This window comes from Salvelinus sp. IW2-2015, unplaced genomic scaffold (genome assembly GCF_002910315.2).
Source record: "Salvelinus sp. IW2-2015 unplaced genomic scaffold, ASM291031v2 Un_scaffold1276, whole genome shotgun sequence".
Taxonomy (NCBI): Eukaryota; Metazoa; Chordata; class Actinopteri; order Salmoniformes; family Salmonidae; genus Salvelinus; species Salvelinus sp. IW2-2015.
The window spans coordinates 109,054-116,553 of NW_019942813.1; positions in this window are offsets into that span (position 1 = coordinate 109,054).

Genomic DNA, 7,500 nt, shown 5'->3' on the forward strand with positions numbered 1-7,500 from the left:
GAAATGTTAAAACAATTTCCAAATATTGAATTAAACAAGAGTTCTTGGCATTTGAAAACAGTTATTGGTGCCTGTTTTGTCGTTCCGACTGTTGAAAGGGCGAGGCACATCAACATCTTAGATTCAGCTGGTAACAAAACACATACAGAAAGGACCTCCGATCGATCCCTGACCCCTCTCTCCCCAGTGAGCATGTATCCAATCATGTCCTTCTCTGATTGGGAGTATTCTGGCCAATGCTTGGGAAGTATATGGAAAGCTGGAATTCTACAGGGATTTGGCCCTTGCAGCATGGAAAGAGCAGGAGTAAACTGGATTGCAGGTCCCTCAAAGGATGCACTATGTCTGTGTGTGCGTGTGTGTGTGTGTGTGTGTGTGTGTATGTCTGTCTCTGTGTGTGTGTGAGTGTGTATTTACACATATGCATGTGTGTGTCTGCTTAGACGTGTGTGTGCAGAGTTAAACAGATTGTTGGGCACCAGAGCATGATTTATGCCCCTTCATGGGCAGGACATTTAAATGCAAAGCCAAAGCTTCCAACGCCGGACCACTCAGCTGCAGTCAGGGGTATAAAATCTGCGTGTGTGTGTGTGTGTGTGTCACGTGTGCGTACATGAGGGATATAAAATCAGCTTAATATTGAAAAAGAAAAAAAAATGTCAGTGGTCTATTTCTGGTTCTTGTTGCATATTTTCTGTCCCATTCTGACCAATATTACATTTCCTCTTCCCATTCAACAATGACCAGATATATTTTCCTGGGTTGTTATATCTAGGGAGATTCCTGCAGGGCAGAATTAATTTATTTGGAATTACCATGGATATGTTCCAGAGAGTTGCTAGGATGGAACTCTTTTAGTAAGAGAAAGGCTGTGATGGTGAACATTCAGAACACTGTTCCCTCTGGTCTGAATCTCCTCTCGTCTCGTCTGTGTGTTTATGCGTGAGTGTGCGTGTGTGTGTGTGTGTGTGTGTGTGTGTGTGTGTGTGTGTATATGTGTGTGTGTGTGTGTGTGTGTGACGGGATGACAGCTATAAATAGTTGAGTGTAAATCAAGAAGGATGGCATGAGAAGGACAGGGAACATTCACACATGAAATACGTACTACGAAGAGCGGAGGGCTGTTACCCACTACATTTAAAACACTGACATTTAACTGAAATATTTATTTAACAAGGAAGTCTACAAATGCTTGTGTGTGTGTGTATGTGTATGTATGTGTGTGTTGTGTGTGTGTGTGTGTTCATCTGTTTGTGTATGTATGTGTCCGTGCGTGTGTGTGTGTGTGCGTGCGTGTGTGTGTTCATCTGTTTGTGTATGTATGTGTCCGTGTGTGTGTGTGTGTGCGTGCCTGTGTGTGTGTGTGTGAGTGGCCTCCACAGGTTCTCTCTGAGTCTCTGTTGACTCCGGGCCAGCAGTAGAAAGACTAATGCACCACCTCTAACTTTCACAAGCTGCCTGAAAGATGAATTCACAACAACTTGTTTTGGGCATGTCTCTCTGCCACCACAGTGGCATGGTGCAAGCTTTAACTGTCACCCTCCCTGTTTCCGAGCAAGAGCCACAGATCACTCTCCCTTCCCCTCTCCTCTTTTTCCCTTTCTCACCATACATCCATTATTTTTGTTTGGCAAAGCTGAACCCTAATTTCACAGCTCAGGGAGTGGAGAGCTCAGCTTCTTTGTGGTTACTTAATATCTGAAGGTAAAAGTCTCTTCTCTTTGTTCTATGAGTTGATGAACACACGGCTGCTTTGAAAGACTCGTACGATCGCTGCAAACGCAAGAGAATGTCTGGTTGGATTCATTTTGAATCTCCCTCGGATCAAACCGCTTATAACTGTCAGTGAAGCAGTAAGAAAGGCACATACATACGTAGGTCTGCTTCTTACATATCTCTATCCAGCCTGCCCGTTCAAGATTGACATCGAAACTGTGCGTCTATCCATGACCTGAAGACATTGGGAAATGCCTTCGAAACCAGCCACTAGGGGCAACAGTGAGTAATATTACCATTAAGTATGCATTTTTTTATATATTTTTTTTCACCTTTATTTAACCAGGTAGGCTAGTTGAGAACAAGTTCGCATTTGCAACTGCGACCTGGCCAAGATAAAGCAAAGCAGTGTGACAAAAACAACAACACAGAGTTACATATGGAATAAACAAACATACAGTCATTAATACAATAGAGAAAGTCTATATACAGTGTGTGCAAATGAGGTAGATTAAGGGGGGGTGAGGCAATAAATAGGCCATAGTGGCAAAATTATTACAGTATGTCAAATTAAACACTGGGGTGATAGATGTGCAGAAGATGAGTGTGCAAGTAGCGGTACTGGGGTGCAAAGGAGCAAAATAAATAAAATAAATAACAATATGGTGATGAGGTAGTTGGATGGGTTATTTATAGATGGTCTATTTACAGGTGCAGTGATCTGTGAGCTGCTCTGACAGCTGGTGCTTAAACTAGTGAGTGAGATATGAGTCTCCAGCTTCAGTGATTTTTGCAATTCGTTCAAGTCATTGGCAGCAGAGAACTGGAAGGAAAGGCAGCCGAAGGAGGAATTGGCTTTGGGGGTGACCAGTGAAATATACCTGCTGGAGCACGTGCTGCGGGTGGGTGCTGCTATGGTGACCAGTGAGCTGAGATTAGGCGGGGCATTGGAGATTGAAGGGATGGATGGAATCCTGTCACTCTCGATCAGATACTTATTTGTTGAATCCCATTTGTGGACAATATGTTTTTAAATATATTTAAAAAAATTATTTTTACTATCCCAAAATTAAACCCATATCTTAACTATTAGGAATGAGTGCTTAAACGTAATGTTTATCACTATCCCAAACCTTAACCCTTGTCTTAACCATTAAGAATGAGTACTTAAACTTAATGTTTATCCCTATCCCAAACCTTAACCCTTATCTTAACCATTAAGAATGAGTGCTTAAACGTAATGTTTATCACTATCCCAAACCTTAACCCTTGTCTTAACCATTAAGGATGAGTACTTAAACTTAATGTTTATCCCTATCCCAAACCTTAACCCTTATCTTAACTATTAGGAATGAGTACTTAAACTTAATGTTTATCACTATCCCAAACCTTAACCCTTGTCTTAACCATTAAGNCCAAACCTTAACCCTTATCTTAACTATTAGGAATGAGTACTTAAACTTAATGTTTATCACTATCCCAAACCTTAACCCTTGTCTTAACCATTAAGGATGAGTACTTAAACGTAATGTTTATGCTACACTGGGTCAGTATGGTGTGTGTACAGTAGCTACACTGGGTCAGTATGGTGTGTGTACAGTAGCTACACTGGGTCAGTATGGTGTGTGTACAGTAGCTACACTGGATCAGTATGGTGTGTGTGTGTAGCTACACTGGGTTAATATAGTGTGTGTGTAGCTACACTGGGTCAGTATGGTGTGTCTACAGTAGCTACAATGGGTCAGTATGGTGTGTGTGTGTGTGTTAGCACTACTGGGCCTGACTTGTAATCCCATTCATGTCTGAGGATCTCTGTCATTGTCATTCTGTGGTGTACATATGTCTCCTCCTGCTGCTCTTTGGGACATTTTATTTGCTGCAATGGCCCAAGGTCTCTGTGATTGATAGCATCGGTGCCAGCTTCTCTCAGCGTTTTATAGAACGTCCACCACTTAGATTGGTTGGTGCACGCACACGCACACGCACACGCACACGCACACGCACACACACACAACCACACACACAACACACACAAACACACACACACACACACACACCACATCCAGAGGTCAGATAGGCATCTGTCTCCTGTCTTCGATGACCTGTTTTTACAGCTTTTCGGCTGAATGTGAAATGGAAATGAGAAGTTGAACGTATGTATGGTGTGTGTGTGTGTGTGTGTGTGTGTGTTGTTTTGTGTGTGTGTGTGTGTGTGTTTGGGAGAAGGGGAGAGGGGGAGAGGGGGGAGAGGTGGCAACAGTCGACAGATCAACAGAAGACAGACAGACAGACAGACAGACAGACAGACAGACAGACAGACAGACAGACAGACAGACAGACAGACAGACAGACAGACAGACAGACAGACAGAAACCTGTACTTTTTTGTTACGAAGCAAATCTCTTTATTCTCCAGCCAAGTATAGTTTCTGCAGAGAATATATTTTGTATTCAGCATATTAAGAAATGTTGCCTCTTCATAAATATTAAACATGTTCATTTGGATTGAGTTGTGATAGAGCCTCTTTCTTTTCCATTACCTGCACTGTAGAAATCTAATTTAAACTAAACTATTGGACTTCTAAATGTGATGAGCCTCTGTGCCTTTAATGCCACTGTTTAGGAGCCAGACTGAGCTCTTAGTGTTGGTTCCAGGAGTAGAGGAATACATTACTGATCGCTGATCAAAACCGCTAAAACATATCGCTCTCTTTCCCACACAAAAAAAGAAAAAATACATATATTATTCACCCTCCAACTTGGAGAGGCTGAGGGGGTGGTATGAGTTGAAAGCGCTCATGTCTTATCTACACTACCAGGAAATATGCTAATTTGTTGTTGTAAATAATGTGTATCTCTGGCCAGGAGGGGAAGAGGTCAACCCAAATAACGTCTCCCTGAGGAGGAACTACTGAAGACGGAGAGGAAGAGAGAGGTCATGGGGAGAACACACACAGGGAAAAATATACTTTAGATGTTTTATGAATTATGCATGAATGGTTATAGAAGATCTGCCAGAAAGATTCACCTACATTTTCATAGTCTTTACTAGAAAGGCATTAAGGAGTAAAAGGAGGAAGGAGGGTGATAGACGGAGGAAAAGAGAGGTAGAAGGAGCAGACATGCAGTATATGTAGAAAGATGGGGAGAGTTGAGGTTATGACTGGTGGGCCTAGTAGCACTGGTGTATGCGTGCAGTGTTGGACGAATGTGTTTTGACAGCTGTGAGGTAAGAATGTGCAAATCAACAAATTAGTGTCAACGGGAGCAGTCAGTGTGGGTGAACAACCATTAATATGGAACGAGGAATTAGAATAGACTGCATCTGGCCTTAAAAGAAGCATCACCAGCGTGATTCACAGGCCAGCCATGACTAAAATAGGACTCACATCTTCTAGAAGGTTTTTAAAGGCGAGATCAGGAGAGTCAGACATCTCAGTCGGGGTAACTTTGCTACTCGCCATATGATGAACTGGACCACCCACTTGTGCTCTATCTTGTTAGAAGAAAAATATTACTATATTGAGAGAATTTCTACAGTGCCTTGCAAAAGTATTCATCGCCCTAGGCATTTTTCCTCTTTTGTTGCATTACAACCTGTAATTTGAATGGATTTTTATTTGGATTTAATGTAATGGACATACACAAAATTGTCCAAGTTGGTGAAGTAAAATGAAAAAAATAACTTGTTTCAAAAAAACATTAAAAATGTAAAACAGAAAAGTGGTGTGTGCATATGTATTCACCACCTTTGCTATGAAGCCCCTAAATAAGATCTGGTGCAATCGAATAACTTCAGAAGTCACATAAGTCGTAAAATAAAGTACACCTGTGTGCATTCTAAGTGTCACATGATCTGTCACATGATCTCAGCATATATACACTGTTCTGAAAGGCCCCAGTGTCACGCCCTGACTTTAGTTATATTTGTTTTCTTTATTTGTTGGTTAGGTCAGGGTGTGACAAGGGTGGTTTGTTTAGTTTTTGTATTGTCTAGGGGTTTTTGTCTTGTCTAGGGGTTTTGTTTATCTATGGGGATTTGGTATGGTCTAGGGGATTGTAGGTTTATGGTGGCCTGAATTGGTTCCCAATCAGAGACAGCTGTTTCTCGTTGTCTCTGATTGGGGAGCCTATTTAGGTTGCCATTTCCATGTTGGTTTTGTGGGTAGTTGTTTTCTGTTTGTGTGAGTACCTGACAGAACTGTTGCGTTTTGTTCCACTTTTGTTTTTTGTTTCAGTGTTCAGGTTATAATAAAAATCATGAACACGTACTACGCTGCGCTTTGGTCTACTCCTTCTTCCTCGGACGAACATCGTTACACCGAGAGTCTGCAACACCACTAAGCATGGGGCACCACCAAGCAAGCGGCACCATGAAGACCAAGGAGTACTCTGAACAGGTCAGGGACAAAGTTGTGGAGAATTACAGATCAGGGTTTGGTCATAGAAACCTATCTGAAACTTTGAACATCCCACGGAGCACCATTAAATCCATCAATAAAAAATGGAAGAATGTGGCACCACAACAAACCTGCCAAGAGAGGGCCACCCACCAAACTCATGGACCAGGCAAGGAGGGAATTAATCAGAGAGGCAACAAAGAGACCAAAGATAACCCTGAAGGAGCTGCAAAGCTCCACAGCGAAGATTGGAGCATCGGTCCATAGGACCACTTTAAGCCGTACACTCCGCAGAGCTGGGCTTTACGGAAGAGTGGCCAGAAAAAAAGCCATTGCTTAAATAAAAAAAATAAGCAAACACGTTTGGTCTTCTCCAAATTAGGCATGTGGGAGACCCCAAACATGAGGAAGAATGTACTCTGGTCAAATGAGACTAAAATTTAGCTTTTTGGTCATCAAGGAAAATTCTATGTCTGATGCGAACCCAACACCTATCATCACCCCAAGAACACCATCCCCACAGTGAATCATGGTGGTAGCCGCAACATGCTGTGGGGATGTTTTCATCTGCAGGGACTGGGAAACTGGTCAGAATTGAAGGAATGACAGATGGCGCTAAATACAGGGAAATTATTAAGGGAAATCTGTTTTAGTCTTGCACAGATTTCAGACTGGGACGGAGGTTCACCTTCCAGCAGGACAATGACCCTAAGCATACTGCTAAAGCAACACTTGAGTGGTTTAAGGGGAAGGAGCTGGAGCAGTTTTGCCTTGAAGAACGGGCAAAAATCCCAGTGGCTAGATGTGTCAAGCTTATAGAGAAATACCCCAAGGGACTTGCAGTTGTTATGGCTGCAAAAGGTGGCTCTACAAAGTATTGACTTTGAGGGGGTGAATAGTTATGCATGCTCAAGTTTTTTTTTTGGTCTTATTTCCTGTTTGTTTCACAATAAAAAAAATGTTGCATCTTCAAAGTGGTAGGCTTTGAAGTGAACTTTCAAAGTGGTAGGTTTTGTAAATCAAATGATACAAACCCACCCCAAAAAAGATATTTTAATTCAAGGTTGTAAGGCAACAAAATAGGAAAAATGCCAAGGGGGGGTGAATACTTTCGCAAGCTACTGTATCCAGAAAAAGATTACTATATCGAAAGAATTTCTATCCAGGAATGAATTACTATATTGAGAGAATATCAGGTATGAAGTTAAACCCCAGATGCAGACAACTTCAAATGAACAATGGTTTAATAATCCAACAGGGGCAGGCAATAGACAGGTCAAGGCAGGCAGGGGTCAGTAAACCAGAGGTGGGGCAACGGTACCGGACGGCAGGCAGGCTCAGGGTCAGGGTAGGCAGAGGTCAATCATACAGTGGGGCAACGGTAC